The sequence below is a fragment of the Bubalus bubalis genome, chromosome 19 (assembly GCF_019923935.1).
Source record: "Bubalus bubalis isolate 160015118507 breed Murrah chromosome 19, NDDB_SH_1, whole genome shotgun sequence".
Classification (NCBI taxonomy): domain Eukaryota; kingdom Metazoa; phylum Chordata; class Mammalia; order Artiodactyla; family Bovidae; genus Bubalus; species Bubalus bubalis.
The window spans coordinates 68,074,804-68,101,921 of NC_059175.1; the positions used below are offsets into that span (position 1 = coordinate 68,074,804).

The 27,118-nt window shown below is 46.1% G+C and overlaps 1 long non-coding RNA gene across 1 annotated transcript; it reads left to right on the forward strand.

Moving 5' to 3' along the window:
- Positions 1-5,466: 5,466 nt before the first annotated feature.
- Positions 5,467-6,867, forward strand: LOC123330545. Its single transcript, XR_006640301.1, has 3 exons — positions 5,467-5,625; positions 6,234-6,520; positions 6,809-6,867. It is a non-coding gene; the product is annotated as an uncharacterized LOC123330545 (long non-coding RNA).
- The last annotated feature ends 20,251 nt before the right edge of the window (positions 6,868-27,118 follow it).

Genomic DNA, 27,118 nt, shown 5'->3' on the forward strand with positions numbered 1-27,118 from the left:
AATCCCATGGACGGAGGAGCCTGGAAGGCTGCAGTCCATGGGGTCGCTGAGGGTCGGACATGACTGAGTGACTTCACTTTCACTTTTCACTTTCATGCATTGGAGAGGAAAATGGCAACCCACTCCAGTGTTCTTGCCTGGAGAATCCCAGGGACGGGGGAGCCTGGTGGGCTGCCGTCTCTGGGGTCGCACAGAGTCGGACACGACTGAAGCGACTCAGCAGCAGCAGCAGCATATCTCCACAGCTGAATCATAAACACAATAGAGGTGGAAATAATCTTCCTTCTTCTGTCACGTTTCCATGCCTTTAGCACAGAGACTACCGTTATAGCCCCATAACCAACCCAAACTGTCCCCACCCTGATTCTAACAAGATATGGAGCTGCTTTTCAGAGACTGCAGATCAAAACTACAAGCCTTGCAGCTGAAGCATGCCAAGGAGGAGATTTTTACCTTAACAGTGGAACCAAAGTTTCCCCCCCAGGTCACGGAACCAAGATTGGAGGTGAAGGGTCCCTTGTCCAGGAAGATCTGGTGGTTATCTTTTCAGCCTTTTCACACCTTTCAATAAACGGACCAGTTTAAAGCCCACCAATCAGAAGCTGTCCCACCAGAGCGTCTGCGTACTAACCCATCTTTCCCAAGTCATAAACGTGTGACCAAACCCCATCTGGGGAGACGGATCTGAGCCCTGCCTCCTGTCTCCTTGCTGGTCAGCTTCTCAATCAGTTCAGTTCAGTCGCTCAGTTGTGTCCAACTCTTTGTGACCCCATGGACTGCAACACGCCAGGCCTCCCTGTCCATCACCAACTCCTGGAGTCCACCCAAACCCATGTCCATCGAGTCAGTGATGCCATCCAACCATCTCATCCTCTGTCGTCCCCTTCTCCTCCCACGGTCAATCTTTCCCAGCATCAGGGTCTTTTCAAATGAGTCAGCTCTTGGCATCAGGTGGCCAAAGGATTGGAGTTTCAGCTTCGACAACAGTCCTTGCAATGAACACTCAGGACTGACTCCCTTTAGGAAACCTCTCAATAAAGCTCTATTTTTGCTCAAGTCAATGCGGTAGTCTTGGCTTCTAGGTGTCGGCCAACAAGCCTTTTCTTGACAGTACTTGGAGGTATTTTGGGCCGATTCCTTTATTCACAGTGACTCTTATTTGGGGGTGCACTTCCGTCGTCTTGGTGAGTGAACACTTCTCCCCTCTTAGGCAGAACCTCTGACAGGACACGGGTATACTTTGACCCCAGGGGGTCACTTGTGTCCTGCAATTGGTCCTTAGAGCACGGAAGCCGAGTCCCCGCTACTCGGAAACAGACTCCATGAGCGTTGCTGCCCGGGGCTTGGCCAGGAGCTTGGCCGTGTGGTTGGCAGCAGCCTCCAGTCAGGGTTTCTGCTCACCACTGCCATGCAGCCGTAATCCTGGATTTTCCGAATTTGGAAGCTTTGCCATCTTGGGGCCCTTGATGATCCTGGGGGAATTGCTCCTCCCAGAGTTAGCCGGAACTAGGGCTTCCCAGGTGGTGCCAGCAGTAATGAGTCCTCTTCGGTCTCTTCCTGCACGGGCAGGCGGGTTCCTTACCCCTAGCGCCGCCTGGGAAACCCCATTTGAGCTTGAGCACCAGGCCCATTGCATTTAGAGACTATGGACAAAGTTAACCTGCAGTGTGCCGAGAGAGCCCCTAGGTGGCAGCATCTCACCAGTTGGCCAGACGGACAAACCTCATCCTTCCAGCCCGGAGTGCCCATCGTGGCCATGGCAGGAAGGTCCACAGTGCATCCTCGGGTCCATCAGGCAGGATGGCCATCCAGGCAGCATCTCCAAAAGGGAAAGGACCCAAGGTTCCAAGGTTGACAGAAAGCTCTTCCCAGGCAAGTGTTAGTCAGTCATGCCTGACTCTGTGTGACCCCATGGACGGCAGTCCACCAGGCTCCTGTGTCCATGAGATTTTCCAGGCAAGGGTGCTGGCGTGGGTTGCCATTTCCTTCTCTAGCTCTTCCTAAGGAGGATCCCTAGTCAAGGAGTGAGGCCGTGGTTGGAGGTGGCATTGCAGATGGATGTGGGGCTAGACGAGAGGCTAGAGAGAGGCTGTCCTGGGAGGCCAGAGGCCAGTGATGGAGGAGGAGACATCGGGCAGGGGTCAGAGCATCCTGGTGTGGCAGCCTGGACTCAGCCGGAGATGCGTGAGGCTGGGGGCCACAGGCCAGGGGACCAGCTGGACTGGAAATTCAGTGAGAGATCAGAGGAAGTCAGGGTGTCACCGAGTTGCTCTGGCCATTGCAGGGTGCCTGAATCTTCCCTAAGGCAATGTCCAGACAGGCACCGGGGGCCACTGCTCACCCCATATGAGTCAGAAGAAGGTGTTTGAGCACACTGGGTTTGACTCAAACCATGATGTTGCCTTAGAAATGACTACTCAGCCATAAAAAGGAAGGAACGAGAGTCAGTTGAACTGAGGTGGATGAATCCAAAGCCTGTGATGCAGAGTGAAGTAAGTCAGAAAGAGAAAAATAAATATCACATATTAATACATATAAACGGAATCAGGAGACTTGGGTTCAATTCCTAGGTTGGGAAGATCCCCTGGAGAAGGAAATGGCAACCCACTCCAGTACTCTTGCCTGGAAAATCCCATGGGCAGAGGAGCCTGGGGGGCTACAGTCCCTGGGGTTGCAAGAGTCGGGCACGACTAAGCGAATAAACCACCACCACCATGGAATCTAGAAAAGTGGTACTGATGAACTATTTACAGGGCCTGAATAGAAAACAGACTGCGGACCCAGGAGGGGAAGGAGAGAGTGGGACAAAATCGGGAGAGTAGCGCCGACGTATATACACTGCTGCTGCTGCTGCTGCTAAGTCTCGTCAGTCGTGTCCAACTCTGTGCGATCCCATAGACAGCAGCCCACCAGGCTCCCCCGTCCCTGGGATTCTCCAGGCAAGAACACTGGAGTGGGTTGCCATTTCCTTCTGCAATGTGTGAAAGTGAAAAGTGAAAGGGAAGTCGCTCAGTCATGTCCGACTCTTATTACTGTGTGTAAAATACATATCTAGTGGGAAGACGCTCTATGACATAGGGACCCCAGTGTGAGGCTCTGTGATGACTGAGAAGCGGTAGGATGAGGAGCTTGGGGGCAGGCTCTGGAGGGAGGGAATATATACGCCTTCATATATACTCATGGCTGATTCTGTTGTATGGCAGACACCAAAACAACATTGTAAAGCAATTATCCTCCAGTTGTAAAGAAATTTAAAAGGCGCACACAATTCCATCTGTAAAGGGGCCTCACAGTTCCCCAAAGGGAACACCATTATTTGTGTTTAAAAAAATCAACCCCGATGCGTAAGGTGTGTGCCTGATGACATGACTTTTCAGGTCATTCCAGAGCAGAGTGGATTTTAAAGAGAAGTGAGACAGAATGTGCTACTGCCACTGGGCGCCAGCTCGGGAAGACCTTGGAGTCTTATCTTGCTGGCAACGTCACTCAGAGCAGAAGACTCACCATGGTAAGGGGTTGTGTGGGGTCTGTCCTGCTCCAGTTCAGCCGCTGTGTCCCAGGACCTGCACCAGTTACACGCAGAGTGAAGTTCATATACGCTTCTTAAATTGAGTCCAAACCGAGTATAGAAATCAATTGCTTTTCAAATACCCACTGTGACTATCAATCCAACATCTTATGGCTGAGCTTCCCTTGCTGTTCCCAGCTCTGACTTCAGCCATTAAACAGAGGAAATTGTTGGGAGGACAGGAAGGGACCAGAGGCTGAGGGAGGTGGGAGAGAATGAGTAATCGGGGGAAGGAGGGTCGTGCGGTGAAGTTGCAGAATCAGCAGGCCCAGAGGACACGGTTTTGCAGACACCCTGCGGCTCAGGGAGCCTGGACCCGCGGGCCGGTCACATCGCCGAGCCTCAGTTTCTGCATTTGCACAGGTCTCTTCTGTGCCAAATGGTGGGAAATTCTGCCTCAGGGGGTTCATGGTTCTCTCCCTTGATTTACATGTAACAGTATTCTTCCTTCCTCAGCTTATACCCTCCATCCGTGACCTCAAGGAGGATCACAAGGACATTAGGGAAATCCCACTGATCAGTCCTAGGAGACCACGCACAGGACCCACGTGTTGTCCATTCACAGGTCTCTTCCGGGTGAGCCTGTGGATGACTAGCTTTGGAAGAGTGGAGACAAGCTTCAAGACTTTAGTCTACCAGATCCCTAACTTTTAAACTATTTTTTCATTTTCCCTGTCAGCTTTTCATTGATTGAAAGACTGTTTTCTATTATAGACTCGTTAACTCTACTGTGATAAAAAGTTTAGGCTGATTTTTCCCCCGTAAATATTGTACATGTATTAGAATAAGCAGTAGGAACAATAATGTGAAGGTTAGAAAAACAAAGTTACAACGTGGCTCTCGTATGCGCATTCCCAAGGAGTCTATAGACACATCGATTACGTCATACAGTGTCTCTGTAACGGGTGTAATCACAGCATAAGGTAGATGCGCTCAATACACACTGAGGGCTGCAGCTGAAGTTCCAGGCTGATTAATGTTTTCCTTTGCCAAAGTGTCTGGAGGCACCTACAAGAATTTAATAATCCTCAATAAACATATAGACAGGAATTAATGCTTGTGGCTAGATTTGACAGGGAGGCCTGGCATGCTACAGTCCATGGGGTCCCAAAGAGTCAGACATGACCGAGCAACTGAACTGAACTGAGATTTCATTTGGATGAAATGTGTAGGAATCCAACCTTGTGATTCACCTGCTGCTACTATTCACCAAAGGAAGACTTTCTCTTGCTTGATGATAAGACGTCCTGCCTTCTGCTTGGAGGGAGATTGGTCCTCTTCCACTAAAAGCTGCTCCCTGTACAAACATCCTTGAAAAGCTGGAACAAATGCAGTCAGCGCCTCGGCTCACAAGAGAGCTTGCAAGCAGGAGAGCCCTGCAGAGAACTGCCTCCAACTCCTGCTCCATTTGAGATGCCTGAGAGGCTTGGGCACATGGTACTGTAGCCACGTGTTCTGGGAAACAAACTCACTCAGAAGGACAATGCAGAGAGTGGAGCGCAGTTTATTACACCAGGGGCCCAAGGCAGAGTCTCCTCTTAGCCAAGGAGTCCAACCAGTTTTTGTGAAAACCTTATATACCCTAAATGTACGTGCCCAAACCCATCTCCCCAAATTCCCTGAAACTAGTCTGAACAAAGGAAAAGAAAGACACAATCAAAGTTCACCTGTGATTCATATGCCTTAAGCCTAGGTAGTTAACAGTAGACAGTTATCAGTAGGCCTGTGGTCATAGCCCAATAAGCATAATAGGATGTATGATTCTATTCGGTTACACAGATAATTAGGGTATTCTTTTAGGATGGAGAGTCTAGGTACGAGCCCTGGGGCTCTTCCATCCGGGGGCCTGGTTTTCCAGTTGGTATGTTGTTTCCATAGATACTGGGCACAGAGCTCACAGTGTACAGTCTGCCCCGAGCTGGAGTGCAGCTTTCAGGATGGAGCCTGTTCTGTCTGTTTCCTTCTTCAGTGGGAGTCATGTACTCAACGCTTCCGAGTGTGTGCGGGCGTGAATGAGAGGCCAGCGATGGAAGAGATGCAGGGCGGCGGTCTGGCAGGTAGGCAATTGGGTGGTTCTCCTCCCCTTCCTGCCTCTGCATTGCTGCTGACGGAGCCTGTCTGAGTCTGACGGTGGGGCGGCTGTTTGGACGGCTGACTGATTCTGTGCACGGGATATTTACAAGTTCGGTGTGCAACACGCGGGGAGTCCCCGGGCATGGATGCCCGACATATTTTTAGCCACAGTTGGTAGCATGACCTCAGCCCCCAGGCAATACCAGCTGCAGAGGGTTTTGCCACTCAGATCTTGAACCACATGCTTTAATTCTCTGCCCTTGATAGTATGAAATGCTAGTTTATTCTTTTTATTTCTTTTTAGAATTTTGGCTGCCCTAGGTCTTCATTGCAGCGTGTAGGCTTTCTCTAGTTGTGATGTGCAAGGGATATCTCTGAGATCTTGTTTCGCAGGCCAGGGATTGCACCTATGTCCCCTGCGTTGGAAGGCAGATTCTTAACCACTGGACCACCAGGAAAGTTGCACATGCTATTTCCAAATGCTAGTCTAGATCGTCAAGAAGAAGGAAGAGCTGTTTGTGTGTGTTTGGGAGCAGATGGATTCGTATCAAGCATGTCCCATCCTTGGTATGTTCATTTTTCCCTGCTTTAGGTAATGAAGACTGAGACAGAAGCTCCTCCCTGGGGTGATTTTCACAATAGTACAGGTGCCCCTGAGGCTTCTCTGATAGCTCAGCTGGTAACGAATCCTCCTGCAATGTGGGAGACCTGGGTTCGATCCCTGGGTTGGGAAGATCCCCTGGAGAAGGGAAAGGCTACCCACTCCAGTATTCTGGCCTGGAGAATTCCACGGACTTGAGGTCGAAAAGAGTCAGACATGACTGAGTGACTTTCACTTCACTTTCAGAGGTGCCCCTGAAAGAAGATCGGATCTGCCAGGTTTGTACTGCTGTTGCCGTGGCAACCTGTTGTTATGCAGAGAAAGCCTTGGTCTTCAAGGGACCATTGTGTGCGTAAAGCGGCAAATGCTTGGGGGGTTGTTCCTTGTTTAAAATGACAAAGACCACTTCTCAGTGCATTTATGTTTTGAGATGGTGCTGATTACCAGAAGAATCTCTCGAGGCAGCTTAGACACCCTTGAGTCTCTGAAGAGCGCTCAAAGTGCTTTTTTGAGAAAATTTCCTCTGTTTTGCTCTGAAATCCCATTCTGGAACCTTTTTTATGCAGGAAGGATTCATTAGAAGGACTGATGCTGAAGCTGAAACTCCAATACTTTGGTGGGAAGAATTGACTTATTTGAAAAGACCCTGATTCTGGGAAAGATTGAAGGCAGGAGGAGAAGGGGACGACAGAGAATGAGATGGTTGGATGGCATCACTGACTCAATGGACATGAGTTTAAGTAAACTCGGAGTTGGCAAAGGACAGGGAGGCCTAGCATGCTGCAGTCCATGGGGTCGCAAAGAGTGGGACATGACTGAGCAACTGAACTGAAGTGCTCAGATATAAACAATTTCCCCATAGATCTCTATGATTGTATATGTGTGAAATGAAAATGTCCCCTGCCGTACCAGGAAACGAGGAATGTCACAGCCAGCGGAGCTTTCCGGCCTCCAGATGTGAATGAGGGCTCCCCAAACTGGGATCCAGCTGATGCTGCCACTCCCAAGGTGATGGCTGAGGAGCTGGGCGTTTTCTCAGTTACTGAGACTCCGTCTCCTGGGCGGATTCCTAAAGATTCCCACCAAATAAAATAGCTCTCTACTTTGAGGCTGTGACTGGATTTCTTTGTCGACATACACACTGTTCTGAAAACAACGACCTCACTAGTGGACCACTAGCATGTAGAAGGATGAGCAGCTGTAGTTTGAACACAAGAGCAAGACACCTAGCTAGACGATTCTTTCCGGACTTCCAGGAGGTGTAATGGTGTGACATCACACCGTGACGTCACACCCTGACATTATACCATGGAGTAGTCAGGACATAGGGCTTCCCAGGTGGCACTGAAAATTCACGTTCATTGAGTCAGTGACGCCATCCAACCATCTCATCCTCTGTCGTCCCCTTCTCCTCCCACCAGCAATCTTTCCCAGCATCAGGGTCTTTTCCAATGAGTCAGCTTTTCACAGCAGGTGGCAAAAGGATTGGAGCTTCTGCTTCAGTATCAGTCCTTCCAGTGAATATTCAGGACTGATTTCCTTTAGGATTGACTGGTTTGATCTCTTTGCAGTCTAAGGGACTCTCAAGAGCCTTCTCCAGCATTGCAGTTTGAAAGCATCAGTTCTGCAGTGCTCCCTTAGGAAAATTCTAAACTCTCTGTGACTTCTACGTCGTCAAGTTTCTTTCTCACTCCCTCCCTTGTGTGCAGGGTGCTGGGCAGAGTCCTTCCTGTGCTGAGTCAGGAGCCTGCGTTCCTGCTCCCTTGAGGGTTGGCCATCTTCAGATGTTAAGAGCTTCCAAGGTCATCAGAGAAAGGGATTGTGTGCAAACGGCCTGTGAGATACATTTACACATCTGCCCTGCCTGTGGAGAGAATGCTCAACACCCATTGTTTAGGACTCAGGCACAGTGTCTGGACCACACCTGACCAAGTGGGGCTGAGCACACTTTCTCCCTGCATGAGGGTTTGATGCACGAGCTTGTCACACATGCTTTTTTACACACAGGTTACACAAATAGAGGTTTTTTGTTTTGTTTTTTTTCTCTCTTTTTACAATGCTGCTGCTGCTGCTAAGTCGCTTCAGTCCTGTCTGACTCTGTGCGACCCCATAGACGGTGGCCCCCCGTCCCTGGGATTCTCCAGGCAAGAACACTGGAGTGGGTTGCCATTTAATAACACCATAAAAATCAAATAAAACAAAAGAAGACTGTTACTTATATTCATAAAAATTCAAAGACCTGTTGTCTGAATCCCATAATCAAAGAAAGATGTCTACAGCTGGTTACTTGCTTTAAGCTTGGTCTCTCTGATGACCGCCAGTCACGTGCCTGAAATGTGAGTTAGAGCGGCAGCTGTCAGGGAAGATAAGGAGTCCAGGCATCGGTTATTTGACAGAGTATTAAAGCCACACCTTTTATGTTACATTTTTACTGGGGAAAAAGAAAAGGTGCTAGGAATGAGTTTCCAATGCTCCTGAGAGTGTCTGTTTGCATGAAAGGCTCATGCTGAGGCTGGCACTCCCAGGGACATGTCCTTGTCCAGCTGGGGTGCAGTGATGGGACCCCCCGGGGCGCAGGCTCTGCTGGTGTGGGCAACGTTGTCTCAAGGGCAAGGCTAGGGACATGCACTCTGGACTCACATGGATGCTGCCCGGCTCAAAAGTGGCCTCCGGAAGCTTAGGGGTTGCCTTGCAATGAAAGGTATTAAAAGAAATTCCCCAGAGGTGAGGGAGGGGAAAGGTCCATTGGGCCACCGTGGGCTCGGAGCAGGAGGAGGTCACAGCTTCTCCAGTGACAGGCCCTCCATGGAGATCCTCTTTTTCCTAGGCCCACAGAGCCCTGCAGGCATTCCTGGGGTACTCCGTGATCTTCAGAGGCCACAGAGCTTCCTGGAGCACGTCCCCAACCCCGGGATGAACAGCACATTTGCTTCCTCAGCACCCAGGTCCCTCCTGATCACTGACCCTTATGTTCCCTCCTACGTGGATCGAGCCCACGTGGGGAGAGGGAGCCATCACCGACACCTCTATCTTTGTCTGTCGCTGCCTCCTGTTGCTGACCCCTCCTGCAGTGAGGAAGCTCACACACAGAGTGCCCTGGTGCTCTCGCAGATGTGACGTTCTGGGTTGCAGAGTGCCATGATGCTAGGACACTGAAGCTGAGAGCCGTGCGTCAGAGTCCTGTCACCGTCTATCCGTCGATTCTGAAGGACAGCAGTGTACCGCTGTGTGTGCCAAGCATGCGCACGGTGCGCACACCTGGACTCAGCCACATGCACGGTGCGCACACCTGGACTCAGCCCCACCCTGAATGTCACCCTGAGCTGACCTAACTTCTGTCTTTATTTTTAAGTATGTCGTGTTCACCACTGCTTTGCCAGGCAGAGTTCCAAGACTTTCTCGTTACATGCCTTGCTTAACTCTCAGAACAAACCCACGTGACAGATACAGTGACTTCTATTTTATGGATCCAAATATGGGAGCATCTCCATGTGCAAAATTTTAGCCAAGGACCAACGTGCTCATTTGCAAAGAGAAAGGCATGTAACCCAGGGGGTTCCTTTACACTTCCCTGCAAAATCAGTTAATTTCAATCTCTTCTAAATTGAAGTCTTTGTTCCCTTCTAAGAAACCAAAGCAAAAAAAATTCATGTATGCATCCTTTATAGAAAGCATCAAATTAATTGATGAACTTGGCAAAATTCAACATTTTTATAGAAATTTGTATAATATTCATATATTTTCCCCTAAAATATAAATTTCTGTAAAAACACTCAATTTTGCCATTGTCGTTCAGCAGTTAATTGCTCAGCTGCCAAGTTGTCATGGGGAGTTGGACACAATTTGGTGACTGAACAATAGCAATGGCAAAATGAAACATTATTACAGAAATATACATTTTAGGAAAAGTTATATGAATATTATTTCTGTTGAGATTATGAAAAGTCCTTTCAATTCATTTACAAGTCAGCACTTTGAACTACATGTTGCAAATCTGGGTGACCCAAGCAATTCTAGCTAGATATAATTTAATATCAATTCAACAGTTATTTGTTCTTTATGCACAATATGGAAACAATAGTTAATATAGATTTGCTGAGGGGCATCACACATGGATGGCGAGGGTACAGGTTATGGTTTCACCTTGTACCCGCCACTCAGGAGGGTGGTCTCGCCACGCACACCACATGCTGGGGGCCTCTTCTTGGGCTTCGTACACAGTGAATTGTGTTGTGGTCTGTACTCTTTCCTGTCTGGTCTCCTTCATCTAAATTTTATGTGTGAATCCATCTGGGTTGCTGCATGAATCTCTATCACGTGAATTTTCACTCTTCCTGGTATTTCACTCTGAATATGCACAGTGTCCAGTTACTCTTGATGGACACTTGCTTCCTTTATAGCCTGGAGCTGTGGAGGATGCTGCTGCTGTGACATGTTTGCATACATGCTTTTGATGTGTGTGCACAGGCGTCTCTGGTGAGCATCCTGTGGAGGCGTCGCTGTGTCATACAGCACATGCTCAGTGTTAGCCAGTGACTGACTGCTGTGTGACTACTGGGAGTTGTGCCGGTTTGTATCCTGTCATCGGGGAGAAGCCCAGGTGCGCCACATCCGCACTGTCAATGGCGTTGTCTAAATTGTGTGCATGTCCATGTGTGTGCGTACACATACACATGCCAAGTGTGTGTGTGCACATGTATGTGTACACATACACATGCCAAGTGTATGTGCATATGTGTGCACACATATACATGCACATGTGTGCAGTTTTAATATAATAGTACATATGGTGTGTGGGTCTAATATAATAGTACATGTAGTAAATATTCTGGCATTATATAAAACAGATACAGCATAAATATGCAGATAATGTGTATTAGTTTTTGTGTGTGTGTCTGTTGTTGTATAGTCACTAGGTCATGTCCATCTCTTTGTGACCCCATGGACTACAGCATGCCAGGCTTCCCTGTCCTTCACTATCTCCAGGAGTTTTCACAAACTCATGCCCATTGAGTCAGGAGTGGCATCCAGTCATCTCATCCTCTGTTGTCCCCTTCTCCTCATGCCTTCAATCTTTCCCAGCATCAGGGTCTTTTCCAATGAGTAAGTTCTTCACATCAGGTGGTCAAAGTATTGGAGCTTCAGCTTCAGCATCAGTCCTTCCAATGAATATTCAGGGTTGATTTCCTTTAGGATTGACTGGTTTGATCTCCTATTTGTCCAGGGGACTCTCAAGAGTCTTCTTCAGCACCACAGTTCCAGAGCATTAATTCCTCAGCCTTCAGCCTTCTGAAGTGCTGACTCACTGGAAAACACTTTGATGCTGGAAGATTGAGGGCAGGGGGAGAAGGGGCAGTGTAGCACATGATGGTTGGATGGCATCATCGACTCAACAGACAAGAGTTTGAGCAAACTCTGGAGACAGTGAAGGACAGGGGAGCCTGGTGGGCTGTAGTGACTGAGGGACTGAACCATAGCAACAATCTAAGCACACAGACCTGCCTTTTGCTTTGAAGTCATCCCTCCCCACTCTGGAAGTGTCTGGAAGAGGTCTCCTCTGCTTTCCCCGGACCCCTGTGAATGCCCCTCTGATCAGGCTCGCAGCTGTGTATAGGAATGGTTTGGTCTTGGAGACGGGCACTGCTTGTTCCTGGCATCAAAGCCGAGTGAGATCAGAGCACATTTCCATGGCTGGTGCTGAAATCAAGCGCCTCACTCCAGGAACAACTGGGCCTGGTCAGAGACAGGACTCGCCCCGTGTCCCTGGTTTCCTTTTACTGCTGGGCTGGCCCCTGATTGCAGTCGATGCTTCCCAGATGTTCCCGCTTGCACGAGTGCCTCCCCCAGCTCGGCACCACGCCCCGTCCCCATTCAGAGGGAAGACTGGCTCTCAGGGCAGAGCAGCTCTCCGTAGGGCAAACAGGAGCTTGTATCCTGCAGGAACCTGGCTGCTTGTGGACGTCAATCAGCAAGTTCACCCTTAGAGCTGTACGGGAAATGCCGCTGTAGAGTTCCATGGTTCCTGTGCCCCAAGGGGAGACAGACAATCAATGAGGAAAATGCTGTGAACTGCTGGGCACCCAGTGGGCAGGGAAAGACAGGAGCATCTGGGACTGAGAGGACTGGCAAGTCCCCAAATGATGCTCAGTTAGCAGTTTAGTAGCAGAGGCAGGAAGACCCTACCACCTTGAGCAGCATATGGGCAACAGGGCTTTGCCCCAGGAAGGCATCTCCTTTTCTTACAAAGTAAGTTAAATGCTAGGTACAGTTTCAACTACAGTCTACGAACTGCGTCTTTAATAGACTTTCCTACTGAAAGCTCTCTCTTTCGTGATATCTGTGAAGCTCTCACATAACCTCAGTATCCTGTGTGACAGCCCGTGTGTGTAGCCGTGACCCCTGTAGCATGGGAGGGTCTGTGTAGAGCAGTGCTGCTCTCTCTGAATCCCACCCTCAGTTTACCTGAGCAACTTAACTTTGCTGTGCTTCAGTTTCTCCCTGTGTGAAGGAGGAAGAGAGATAGCATCAACTGGTATGAGTTGTTTTAAAGCTTGAAAAAAATACGCTTAGTCAAATACCTAGTGACTATAATGACCATCACTGACCTATTTTTCACTATATTGTTACTCTAGAGAAGAGATTCTCATCTGGGGGCAATTTTTCCCCCAGCGGACATTTGACAAGGCATGGAGATATTTTTCATTTTCACAGTTGGTGAGAGTGCTTCTTTCATTTCTTAGGGAGGACAGGAAAGCCGCTAAGTGTCCTGGAATGCACAGGAAACCCTCTCCCACTACTCCCCTCCTCAACAGCCAGTTATTCAGCTTAAACTGTTAGTAGTGCTGAGGTCAAGAAACCTGCTCCAGGGAGAGAAAGAAGGTGGGGAAAGGGGGGAACGAAGGTGAGAAATCTGCAGTCTTGGAGGGTATGGTTTCTAGAACATTCTTCATCCCTCTCCCCTGAGTAGAAATGCATCTTCTCCACTCGCTCCCTGAGATTCTGGAATTCTGGTTTTCTACTTATCCATCAGTGAAGGTGGCAAAGCTCAGCTGTTAGGGAGGCATCCATGTTTCCTCATGGTCTGGCAGAGACCACGGGCATCAAGGGGCAGGAAAGGATTCAAAATACTTTCTGGAGACCTCTCCCCCATGTCAGTGATAGCTCCTCCCTGAGCCCACTTTAATAACTAGAGCTACTTAATCTTCCCAATTTATGCCTCTGAGCTCTGAGCAGCACAGAGTCGGTTTGGTACCTACATTTTTCAGGCAATATGCTAACACTCTACACAGAGAAGCATCAGAAGAACATGGTGCTTTCCATTCAAAAACCAGCCTGTGCAATTCACAGATACATCGTCAGTGTCATCTCCATGACTGTAGTTGATTTCAGCACTCAAGGTTAATGGTTGGAAATACTCAAAAACGACAAAATTGGCCACTGGACTCCTGGGCTCTTGCCATAGGCAAAGCCAATTGCTGATGTATTTCTATATCCCCAGTGGTCTAGTTCCAAGAATAACTCAATGCCTTAAGCAGCAAAGTCCATAAAACAGAGCTGGAAAGAATTACTCCTGGTGATGCCATAGCAAATAATGAGTTGCCTCAGAAATGGAAGCTCATATACCAGCCCTGCCCCATGGGCACCCAAGCGGTTCCCACACGGAGCAGAAGAGCCGAAGCGGGGCCCAGAGCACAATAGAAATCTGGCTCCTTGGCTGCTTGTTTAAGGGGGGTGTTACATCATGTTAATACACGACCCCGCCAGTCTGTAAAATTGACACCTCAATGCCAGCTGCCTTGACATCACGGAGGAAGGAGAGTGGAGAGGGCACAGTAGCCTTGCTGGAGGTACAGGTCCTTACATGGTGAGGTCTGCACCTTGCAACTCAGTCCTGCTTGTCCTTCATGCTCCGCGTTTTGGGCATTGCCAAGGCATCAGCCACCAGCGTACAATGGCAGGTGTCGCATGCACCGAGTCTTCTTCTCCAGGGTTGTCCTGTGTGGTCCTCTCTGCCCTGGAACCCTGCCCAGATGGGGACTGGCCAGTGAGACTCCCTTACAAGGAGCTGCAGAGCAGCTGTTTCCACACCGAGGGCTGCATCCCTGCTGTAAGCTGCTAGCAGGGATATTTAAACGCAGGAGGCAGCCTGGCCTTGAACAGTATGAAGCTTTGATTCAAGCCAGGACCTCAGAAAGTGCAATGGCCCTTCTTAGCAGCTTTGGAGAGTATCTTCCAGAAAGATTTGAGAACTCTGTCATCTCTCCTTTTTCCATTGCAAGACTCAAGGAGGAGTCTTATGCTAAATATCACAGCAGAAATGTAGGTGGGAAAAAACCTATGGTTTCATTTATCTTGCATGTTGTTGTTATTTAGTTGCTCAGTCATGTCTGACTATTTGTGACCATATGGACTGTAGCCCACCAGGCTCCTCTGTTCAGGAGATTCCCCAGGTGTGAATACTTGAGTGGGTTGCCATGCCCTCCTCCAGGAGATCTTCCAGGCCCAAGGATCAAACCTGCATCTCCTGCATTGCAGGCAGATTCTTTGCTGCTGGGCCACCAGGGAAGCCCCATAAGAGGTGCCTGCTGCTACTGCTAAGTCGCTTCAGTCGTGTCCGACTCTGTGCGACCCCATAGACGGCAGCCCACCAGGCTCCCCTGTCCCTGGGATTCTCCAGGCAAGAACACTGGAGTGGGTTGCCATTTCCTTCTCCAATGCGTGAAAGTGGAAAGTGAAAGTGAAGTCGTTCAGTCGTATCCGACTCTTAGCGACCCCATGGACTGCAGCCCACCAGGCTCCTCCATCCATGGGATTTTCCAGGCAAGAGTACTGGAGTGGGGTGCCATTGCCTTCTCCTATGCCTAGAATAGTCAAATCCATGGAGTCAGAAAGTACGCTGGTAGGTGCCAGAGGCTGGGGGATGCAGGTAAGGAGGGGAGATGGGGTGTTAGTGTTTAATGGGGACAGAGTTTCAGTTTAGGAAAGGGAAAATTCAGGAGATGGATGTGAGAGTTATTCAGAAGACGGTGTGAGTTGCATAACAGTGTGAATGTGCTCGCTGCCAGTGAGCTGTGCAGTTAAACACTGTTAAGATAGTATGTTTTATATTAAGTGACTTTTACCACAATAAAAACATTAAACATTTTTTAAATGCAAAATAAGTTAGACATCATTATCAAAGCTAAGCTAAACTTTCTGATGATGGATGCATCTCTTTATCTAATAACTCGAAGGTTTCTCAGAGATCCTGGCACTGTCTTATCAGAATGAATCACAGATGACATGGTCAATTTATGTTGGTATCCTGTCTCCAGCAGTTTTTAATGCATTACTGAACACTTTGGAGTGAGGCTGGGTGTCTTGGTTTCAGAGCTCATAAGGTTTTACTCAGCAGGGGATGTTCCCACGTCCCAGCTGGGCAGGGGTTGAGAGCCTGATTGTGGCAGTTAATGGGCTTTGAGATTTCACCTTATTTAGAGCATCTGTGGATGCTATTCTGACTCCAGGGATGCTTGGATCCGTCAATTCTGTTTCTGGGGTATTTGGGTTAATACTTGATTGCGACATAAATGGCTGCCTGCGTGCATGCTAAGTCACTTCAGTTTTGTCTGACTCTTTGCAACCCCCTGGACTTAGCCCGCCAGCCTCCTCTGTCCATGGGATTCCCTAGGCAAGAATCCTGGAGTGGGCTGTCATGCCCTCCTGCAGGGAATCTTCCTGACTCAGGAATCGAATCATGTCTCCTGTGTCTCCTGCATTGGCAGGCAGGTTCTTTACCACTAGCGCCATCTGGGAAGCTTGACATAAATGGCTATATTAGCTCATTTCAAAGAGGGCTGGGGGGACCCAACCCAGGAGCCTTCAACATTGTGACCAAAGACTGACTTCTCTATTGGCTATACTAATCACTTGAGAGTTCCTGATGGAGACATAAGCCATGTATGTCTATGACGGGTGATGTGGGGAAGTAAAAATAAATGTAAATATCTTCCAAGTATTTTTTTTTTAATGGCTGCAGCAATCATATTTTCTATACTCTAAGCAACCTGTGGCGGTAGGGGGATTTTCTTTGTCACTGTCTCTGATCTTTCAAAATACAGGTTTTAAAGTTGAAGGGAGAACTATTGTCCCTTCGTGGCAGGTTTATCCCCCCATGCATGAGTGCTGAGTTACTTCAGTCATGTCCGACTCTTTGTGACCCCATGTATGTCTATGTATGTATGTATGTCTATGTATGTAGCCCGCCAGGCTCTTCTGTCCATGGGACGTTTAAGGCAAGAATCCTGCAGTGGGTTGCCATCTCCTCCTCCAGGGGATCTTCCCAACCCAGGGATCCAGTCTGCATCTCTTGATTCTTTACCAGTAGTGTGACCTGAGAAGCCCCCTTATGTCCCCACTGGCTGACAATCTCATAGCTGTCCATCACTTTTAAACAGTTTGAGAAACCTGGTGTTCTCCCCTTTGGAGAGAGTGTTTTATTGGCTGAGATATCAGGAATTTAGTGATGATGCATAGATGCTCACTCGTAGCCCACCATCCTGTAGCATATACCAGATTATATGTTCATTTTAAAGTCCTGTTTTGGAGTTCCTGACACGTTCCCCTCTCAGGATATAACCAGTAAGTTTCCTCTTAGTTCATCTTGACTTGCTCTGCAGTTTACTGTGTTACAGTTGGTGGCATTTCCAAAACTCGACAGTCTAAATAGGCACTGTAGCTTCCAAGGTACTTTCAAGGATAGTTTAAGATTTTATACATATAAATAAAATATCCTAACTATTTGAATTTCTCCACCTGAAGGGAATACTTTCTTCTTTTAAAGGTGGGTTTCTAGCAAGAAACTTGAACATTTACAGATTTTTTTTTACACTTTCACTACCACCTCTGATTCCAGGAAACCACTGATGTGCTTTCTATTGCTATAGATTACTTTGTTTTCCACAGAATTTTTACACAGATGGCATAATATGTTATGTACTCCTTTTTGTCTGGTTTCTTTTACTCAGCATAACTTTTTGAGATCCATCAAGGTCATTGCATGTATCAATATTCCGCTCTTTCTTACTGCTGCATGTTATAGGTGTACAAAAATTTGTTTATACATTAAAAAAATCTACTTCTGCTTCATTGACTAGCTAAAGCCTTTGACTGTATGGATCAGAACAAACTGTGGAATACTCTTGAAGAGATGGAAATATGAGACCCCTTTATCTGCCTCCTGAGAAATCTATATGCAGGACAAGAAAGAACAGAACTGGACATGAAATAAGAGCCTGGTTCAAAATTGGGAAAGAAGTACGTCAAGGCTGTATATTGTGACCCTGCTTATTTAACTTATACGCAGAGTACATCATATGAAATGCTGGGCTTGATGACTCACAAGCTGGAATCAAGATTGCTGAGAGAAATATCAACAACCTCAGATATGCAGATGATACCACTTTAATGGCAGAAAATAAAGAGGAACTAAAAAGCCTCTTGATGAGGATGAAAGAGAGGAGTGAAAAAGCTGGCTTAAAACTCAATATTCAAAAAGCTAAGATCATTGCATTCAATCCCATCACTCTATGGCAAATAGATGGGGAAAAAGTGGAAACAGGGTCAGATTTCATGTTCTTGGGCTCCAAAATCGCTGTGGACTGTGACTGCAACCACAAAATTAAAAGACGCTTGCTCTTTGGAAGAAAAGCTATGACAGACCTAGATGGCATATTAAAAAGCAGAGACTTCACTTTGCTGACAAAGGTCTATATATTCGAAGCTATGTTTTTCCCAGTAGTCATGTATGGATGTGAGAGCTGGACCATAAATGAGGCTGAGTGCCTAAAAATTAATGCTTTTGAATTGTGGTGATGAAGACTCTTGAGTGTCCCTTGAACAGCAAGGAGATCAAACCAGTCAATCCTAAAGGAAATCAACCCTGAATATTCACTGGAAGGACTGATGCTGAAGCTGAAGCTCGGATACTTTGGCCACGTGATGTGAAGAGCAGACTCACTGGAAAAGACCCTGATGCTGGGAAAGATTGAAGGCATGAGGAGAAGGGGACGACAGAGGATGAGATAGTTGGATAGCATCACTGACTCAATGGACATGAGTTTGAGCAAACTGAGGGAGATAGTTAAGGAAGCCTGGCGTGCTGCAGTTCATGGGCTCACAAAGAGTTGGGCATGACTTACTTAATGACCGAACAACAACAACAAATCTGTTGATGGAAATTGGGTTGTTTCTTAGCTATTACAAATAAAGAAGCCGTGAACATCTGTGTTCAAGGGTTTGTATGGGTGCGGACTTTTTTTTTTTTTTTAACTTTTGGATAAACGCCTATGGCTAGATCATAAGGTAGGTGTAACTTTAACTTTTTAAGAAAGACATTCATTTTCAGAGTGATTGCACCGTTTTGTGTTTCCATCGGCTGTCTCGTGCATCCACAGCTTGTTTCGCATCGTAACAGAGAAACACTGATTCTTCTGCCTTAGGTATGATATAATCTGTACCATGGCTTTTTCACAGACACCCGTTTTCAGGTTAAGAATGTAGCCTTCTATTCTTTGTTTCCTGAAAGATTTTATAAAAATCTGATGTTGAGTTTTGTGAAATGCCTTTTCTGCTTTTATTCAGATGTTCATTGCATTCTCACTTTTGTTAATGTTATAAATCATATTGATTGATTTTGAATGTTAAACTCATTTTGCATTTCTGGGAATAATCTCACTTCGTTATATTTCATATACTGTTGAAACAGATTTGGTGACACTTTTGGCTTAGAATTTTCACTCTTCTATGTTCATAAAATCTATAGTCCTCTTTCCTTGCAATAGCTGACTTTTAAAAAGTGATGGCCTCATAAAATGAGGAAGTATAGCCTCCTTTTCCATTTTCTAGTTGAGCTTCTGTGGAATTATAATTTTGTCTTTATCCCATATTGGTGGAATTCAGTAGTGAAACCATCTTTTCCTAATATTTCTTGGAGGGGAGATGTTTAACTATAAATTCAGCTACCTTAATAGACATGGAGCTGGTTTAGGTTCTCTTTCTTCACTGTGTTTTGATAGTTTTTTGTCTTTCAGGGGATTTGTCCATTTCCTTCCAGCTGTCAAATTTACTGACATAAAATTGTTCATAGTAGCCCCCTATTATCTTTAAAAATGTTTATTTGTGGTAAAAATATATATAACATAAAATTTACAGTCTTAACTATTTTTAAGTGTGTAATTCAATAGTGTCAAATATATTTATATTACTGTGCAATCTCCAGAGTTCTTTTCATCTTGCAAAACTGAAATGATATCCTTTAAAGAACTCTTCTTTTCCACCTTACCCCAGCCCCTGGCATCCATCATTCTACTTTCTGTCTCTAGATAACTCATATGGGGGGAATTATACAGTATTTGTCTTTTTGTGACTGGCTTATTTTTATGACTTATTGGGCTTTTATGACTTATTGGACTCAGACAGTAAAGAATCTGCCTGCAATGCAAGAGACCTGGGTTCAATGTCTGGTTGGGAAGATCCCCTGGAGAAGGAAATGACAACCCACTCCAGTATTCTTGCCTGGAGAATTCCATGGACAGAAGAGCCTGGCTGGCTACAGTCCATGGGGTCACAAAGAGTCGGACATGACTGAGCAACTTTCACTTATTTCACTTGTTAGAATGTCCTTAAGTTCCAACCACGTGTGCAGCATGAGTCAAGATTCCCTCCTTTTTAAAAGGCTGTTTATCCATTCTCTTTATCCACCCCTCCACTGATGGACACTCGGGTGCTTCCTCCTTTTGGCCACGGTGAATAAGGCTGCCAGGAACAGATAACGCTTGGAGACCCTGCTGTCATTTCTTTGTATATATATGCAGAACTGGAATTTCTGGAGCAAATGGTAGCTCTACATTTAATTTTTTGAGGAACCTCCATCCTGTCCTCCATAGAGTAATGCACCATTTTACATTCCCCCAAACAGTGCACAAGGGTTTCAGTTACTCCACATTCTCACCGAAACTTGATACATTTTTTTTACAGTAGTCATCCCAGTGTGCGTGAGGTGATAGCTCAGTGTGGTTTGATTTACATTCCCCTGATGATTAGTGATACTGACTATTTCTTTAATATACTTATCAGCCATTTTTATATCTTCTTTGGCAAAATGTCAAGTATCTTAATGTGATGGTCTTCATGCATTTTGTTGTTATGTCTCATAGTGTTTCTTGAATCTATGGGGTTGTAATTTTTACCATATTAGAAAAAAAAAATTTTAACCATTAAATCTTCTTTCTTTTGCCCTCACTCCCTCTTCCTTTTTCTTTCTTCCTTCCCTTCTCCGTTCCTTCTTTTCATCTTCTGTCCATTTTCTTTCAATGACTTTAATTACTTGTGTATTATTCTACATGTATTTGTCTTCGAACTCACAGATAAAACAGTTTTTGTTCTGTTTCCTCTTTCATTTACGAGTTACTGTGGTATCTGTGATTCTTTCTGTCATGTCTTATATGTCATTATTCCTCTCCGGTGTATTTTAAAATCTAACATATATTTTTCATCTCTAGAAATCTGATTTGGGTGTTTTTAAAATAGTCTATCTATGTCTTTATTTACCATTTCAAGCATGTGAAGTATAGTTACAATAATTGTTTCAAGACATTGTCTGTTTAAATATACCACCTGTATTAGTACTGGATCATTTTCAATTGACTAGCTTTTCTCCTTATAGAGCATGTTTTCTTTTTTATTCGAAAACTGTAAATTTTATGTAATCCAAGATACTGTGATTTGATCTTATGTACTGGATAATTTTGTTTCATTTTAAATATGTTGACTTTGTCCTGAGATACTATTAATTTTCTTGTAAATGTTTTCATACTTCTGTGTCTTGCCCAGAAGATCTATTATACAGGACTGGTAAAGTCAGTCTAAGACTGTTTATGTAAGACTGGTCAGTCTAAGGCAGTGGTGTTCAGTGAGGAATGATTTTATCTTCAAGGAATTTGGCAATGTGTGTGGGATTTATGGAATTTGTATCTAACAGGCTGATAATCAGGGAGGGTGTTAAACCGTCTACAATGCCCAGGACAAACACTCCTTAATAAATAATTATTCAGGCCCAAATGCCAGTGATGTGAATACTGAAAACCTTGGTCTGGAGCTTAGACAAGACTCTTCTGTGTACTCTGGCCAGCAGTCCATAAATGGTAAATTTTCCTGCTTCCCTGGTGGGTACAGGTTCTGTTCTCAGCCCCGTGTGAGCTCCTGATGCTGCTCCTCTCACACTTCCCTGGGGGTCTTGCCCCAACCTTCAGTAGCTTCCCCACAAGCCATCGCACTCAGCTCAATTGTTCCCGGGGACCCTCTACAGGTCTCTCTGGAGGTTTCTCTTGGTGCTGACTCCTCTTTGGTGCTCTCTGCAGGGAATTCTACCTACTGCAGGCCTCTGCAGCCCGCCCTGCCTTGCCTGGGCCTGGAAACCCAAGGCAGGATCTTGGGGCAATTGTAGGGCACATCATTGGCTTTTCATTGCTCAGGGATCGTTGTTTGATAATGTGGGTTTCATTCATTTATTTTATTTCATTTTTTTATTGCTTCAGGTGAGAGAGCAAATATAGTCCCTTTTTTGGCAGGAAGTAAAAGTTGCTCTCATATATGTATCTATTATAACAATCTTATAAAGGAGTCATGCATGCATGCATGCTAAGTTACTTCCCTTGCGTCTGACTCTTTGCTATCCTGTGAGCTGTAGCCTGCCGTGCTCCTCTGTCCAGGGAATTCTCCAGGTAAGAAAGATGGAGAGTGTTGCCAAGTCTTCCTCCAGGGGAATCTTCCTGACCCAAGGATCAAACCTGCATCTCTTATGTGTCCTATTTAGGCAGGAGGATTCTTTATCACTAGTGCTATCTGGGAAGCCCATAAAGGATGCATATATATGTATATATTCTATTTCTCATGAAACAATGTGATTAGTTTGCTTATATATCTTCAGTTCAGTTCAGTTCAGTCGCTCAGTTGTGTCCCACTCTTTGCGACCCCATGAACCACAGCATGCCAAGCCTCCCTGTCCATCACCAACTCCTGGAGTCCACCCAAACCCATGTCCATCGAGTTGGTGATGCCATCCAACCATCTCATCCTCTGTCATCCCCTTCTCCACCTGCCCTCAATCTTTCCCAGCATCAGGGTCTTTTCCAATAAGTCAGCTCTTCGCATGAGGTGGCCAAAAGTATTGGAGTTTCAGCTTCAGCATCGGTCCTTCCAATGAACACCCAGGACTGATCTCCTTTAGGATGGACTGGTTGGATCTCCTGCAGTCCAAGGGACTCTTAAGAGTCTTCTCTAACACTACAGTTCAAAAGCGTCACTTATAAGGAAATGTTACTTTATGATCTACCAATGCAACTCTATAGGAATTAGACGGTATTTAAAGAATGAAATAAATATAGTATAATACTTTCAATGTTCCACTCAAAATGTTTTTATCAGACTAGCAAATATGTTTTTTATCTTTAATATCTTAGTTGTTCATCTGGATTGAATTTAAATTTTACTAAATAAAGTGCAATGAATGAGAAAACTTGATCTTTTGAAATTCCAACATTAAATTACTAAGAAAAGATGACAAAGGTTGATTTTTTTAAAAAGTTAATGTGGTACATACCAGGAACGGACAGAAAATAGTACATTTCCTTGGCATTAGGACACTTGAGCCTGTGGGGCTCCTTGCCTCATGCCAGCACTTTGGTTTTTAGTTTCTTAGAGAATGACCCACAGGGGATTAATTTTACACTTACGTTCATGAAACCATAAAGTGCCATTGACATCAAAACAAGCTGGAGGAATCTGTCCCTCTAGCCCTGCCTGTGTTCCATCCCCAAATTACTCTTGCGAAATATATTGCTTAGTGACTGTGCTTTCAATTTTTCAATCATCTTTTTTTTTCTCCTTTTGAGCTTTTTGTTTTTATTGCAGTATAGCCGATTAGCAAACAATGTTGTACTAGGTGAACAGCAAAGGGACTCAGCCAGACACACACATGTGTCCATTCTCCATCAAATTGCCCTCACATCCAGGCTGGCACATGACACTGAGCAGAGCTCCCTGTGCTGTGCAGTAGGGCCTTGTTGGTTACCCATTTTAAAGATAGCTGTGTGTACGTTTAATACCAAACTCCCCACCTATCCCTTTCCCCTCTCCTTCCCTCTGGCAACCGTAAGCTTGGTTCTTGAAGTCCGTGTGTCTGTTTCTGTTGAGCAAGTTCATTTTGTATCATTTCTCTTTTTAGATTCCACATACAAGGGATGTCATGCGATATTTCTCCTTCTCTGTCTGACTTACTTCACTCAGTATGACATTCTGTAGGTCCATCTATGTTGTTGCAAATGACATTATTTTTAACAACTGAGTAATATTCCACTGTATATATGTAATGTTTAATCTTCTTTTGATGTATGTGGTGGGGGGCAGAGTAAGTTGGTCTCAGTTTAGAAAATATGCAGTCAAAGACAAAGATGTCAGACTCCTGAAATTTCATGGGGACTTGGAGCCAAAGAGAAGAGCTTAGACCGTGTGATGGTGGGCAATTGTGCAACCAAGTCCTTCACAGAAACAGACTTCAAACCTTGTTCTGTTTACATCTTGTCCCAAGACTAGTCACAGCTTCCTTATCGATTTACACAGAAAACTCAGGCAAAGACTGAAAGCCTCATGAATCAGTGGTTCTATTTTTAATCTTTACTTTGTGTTGAGCTTTAAAGAGACTTGAGCAGGGGCACGGTGTTTCCTTGCACGTAAATTCACATATATTTACCTTTGTTTTATACCAGACTTAGGTCTGTATTATTACAAAAGAGTTTACCCATCTTGATAATTAAGCTTAGGTGTAATAGAAAATAGACAAGGGTACGATTTTAAGAACTTGAAAATTGGAAACGTGATGAGATGTCACATCTACGATTCTTGACTAAATCTTGCTTTCTTTGCTGCCCAGTGCTACCAGGCCGAGACTGAGCACCTCTGAGCCTCACTCCTCATTCTCTGGCTCCTCTGAGAGGTTAGAAGGCTCTGTCTCAGTGATTTCAGTGTTTTCTGTGCTTTGGCAGTTTCTGGTTGTTCAGTGAGCTGAGGAAATTACTATGACACTAATAAAACCACAGATGTTAATTAGTTCTAATCGTTGAACTGCTCTGCCTTGATATATTACAAAGACTTGGACAAGATACCCTGCGGGGTGCATGCCTTCAAGCGCAGTTGCTAAGCCCTGTCCAACTATTTGTGACTCCATAGACTGAAGCACACCAAGCTCTTCTGTCCACGGGATTCCTGGGGCAAGAATACTTCAGTGGGTTGCCATTTCCTTCTCCAGGGGATCTTCCCAACCCAGGGATCGAACCCATGTCTCCTGCATTGGCAGGTGGATTCTTTACCACTGAGCCACCAGGGAAGCTCATATTGTTGGTGGGGGACCAGGGTTGGAGAGTTTGGTGCTCACTTGTGTGCATTATTAAAAAAAAAAAAAATCTGAGAAATCTTCAGGTGGAGGTGCTAAGGAGAAAGAGGTCCCATCCAGGCTGGTGAGGTTTCAAATGGTTTATAGCCAGTTTGCTTCACCCCAGCTTCCTCCCACCCCACATAAAACCTCCCTTCTCGCCGAAACAGTATCTGGATACAGAGGTGAATGCTGGTGTTTCCACTCTTGTGAGGAGTGAGGGGTAGTAATATGAATGGTTTTCTGGACCTAAGGACAACTCCTCAGCAAAGAAGAGCTAACTGCAGGCTCAGACTCTCTGCCTCTCCCAACTGCTTCGAACCTTCCCCTGGTTAGACCGACTCCCAGGCTCATGGCCCATAGAAAGGCAGGCATTTTTTTGTGTGGGCGGCTTCACGGAGACAGCCACACAGCATGAAATGCGTGGGCCTGAGCCCCGTGATGCTCCCCGGGAGGCTGTTTGTCTGTTGGCATGAAGGAGGAGTCCAGGGCAACCAGCTGCAGCTCCCACCAGGGAGGGCGTGTTCGAGTGAGAACAGGAAACAAATAAGCCCAGAGCTCCTCTCCATGACAAATCCCCAAACATAGCCTCCCGTTAGGAGGAAAATGCCGAATAATAACTCTGAGGCTCCCCACAGAGCAGTGTCACAGGTCTTAAGCCTCTGTAACTGACAACACGGGATGGTGACTTCATGCTAAGCTTGGACTTTGTAACATTAAGTAACAACACGATATTGAAAGCGACAAGCAGACGGTGCCTGGTCCCCACCGGATACTAATTGCTGGGGTAGGAGGAAGCGTCCGGGCCATAAAAACTGTCATCTGTTGGCGTCCGTTCCTGTTGCAACCAAGTCGGCCACATTCCTTGTCCACACATGTTTCAAATCAAGCAAGGGATATAAATGAAAAAAAAATCTAACTCTGATTCTCTTTCAGTTTGGCAGAGTGACAGGGACAGTCAGCTGTCCCTGACAGTCCAATACCAGCTCCCTTCAGATTGGTGGACGTTCTGGATAGAACGAGGCTGCAGTTGGTGCAAGTTTACTTTGCTGGAACCTAGGGGAGGAGGGTGGAGATGTTGCCGAGATGTGCTTTCCTCTTCCACCTGGTCCACACCTGGCTCCTTTCTCTGGCCCAGGAATGTGACTTCCCAGAAACTCCCACAAACACTCTTTCCCTCTTTCCCCTGCAGGGAGGCACGTGAGGACTTCCTGACTCAGCCTCCCGTCCACCACGAGTCTGTTGGACCGTTGTACCCCCACTAGAATGAGCGCATCTGCTCAGGGGATGGTTTTCTTGCATTTCCTCTGGGAGATACCCTTTCCTTCCACACCCTAAAGCAGAAATGAGCTGTCTTCTCAAATTGGTTCAACGTCAAGAGGAACGTGCCACAGCGAAAATTACTTCAGAGCAAAACCTGTCTGATTCTCCCTTTTTTTCTTCTTCTTCTTCTTTTGCCAAAATCTTGTTGGCTTTCAGTTTTTATGTTTGTGGATACAGGTGTCAGGAAGAGGGATCTTGAGAATGCTGGGCATCCCTGGTAGCCTGGAAAATGATGCGGCTCCTCAGAAGTAACACACTTCAGAGCCTGGAAAGTGGGCAGGCTCATCAGCATCTTGTCCCCATGCCAGGTCTCCTAGGAGAGCAAAGTGCACATTCTGACGGAGAAACAGGTCAGCTCCAAGGGCACCGTGTGTGGTGTGGAGCCCAGGCAGCCTTCCTGGAGTACAGGTGAGGTTCCCCGCTCTCAGGTGAGGTCCCCCGCCCTGGGGAGGTCCCCCGCTCTCAGGTGAGGTCCCCCCACCCTGGGGAGCCACACACCTGCGGCAAGTGTGTTCAGTGTGCAGTCTCCTCACCTTCTGAATGAACCTCTAAGAAAATGGTTTTGTGATTTTTAGTATTTATTTCATATATATGACCTGTGCTTTCACCTCCCAATTTTACCCATTTGCTCTTATATGAAGGAAATGTGTCTTATTTTTTCATAACTTGTTTCTTGGGATTTTTCTGATTCTAACTGGGTACTCTGCAATGGCAGCCCCATCACCCAGATTTGTGTCAGGGGAACACTCTGTCTTAAGATGATGCATACGTGAAACCTTCTTTGCACTCCAGGACTCAAGACATTCTCATGCCATGATTTATAAAGTGAAAATGAAAGCTGTTCAGTCATGTCCAACTCTTTGTGACCACATGGACTATACAGTCCACGGAATTCTCCAGGCCAGAATACGGGCATGGGTAGCCTTTCCCTTCTCCCGCAGATCTTCCCAACCCAGGAATCGAACCAGGGTCTCCTGCATTGCAGGTAGATTCTTTACCAACTGAGCTATCAGGGAAGCCCTAAGTTTGATGTTGTTATTGAAAACTGTCAAATGTCCAGAACACAAAGAAAGTAGCCCCTTCCTTG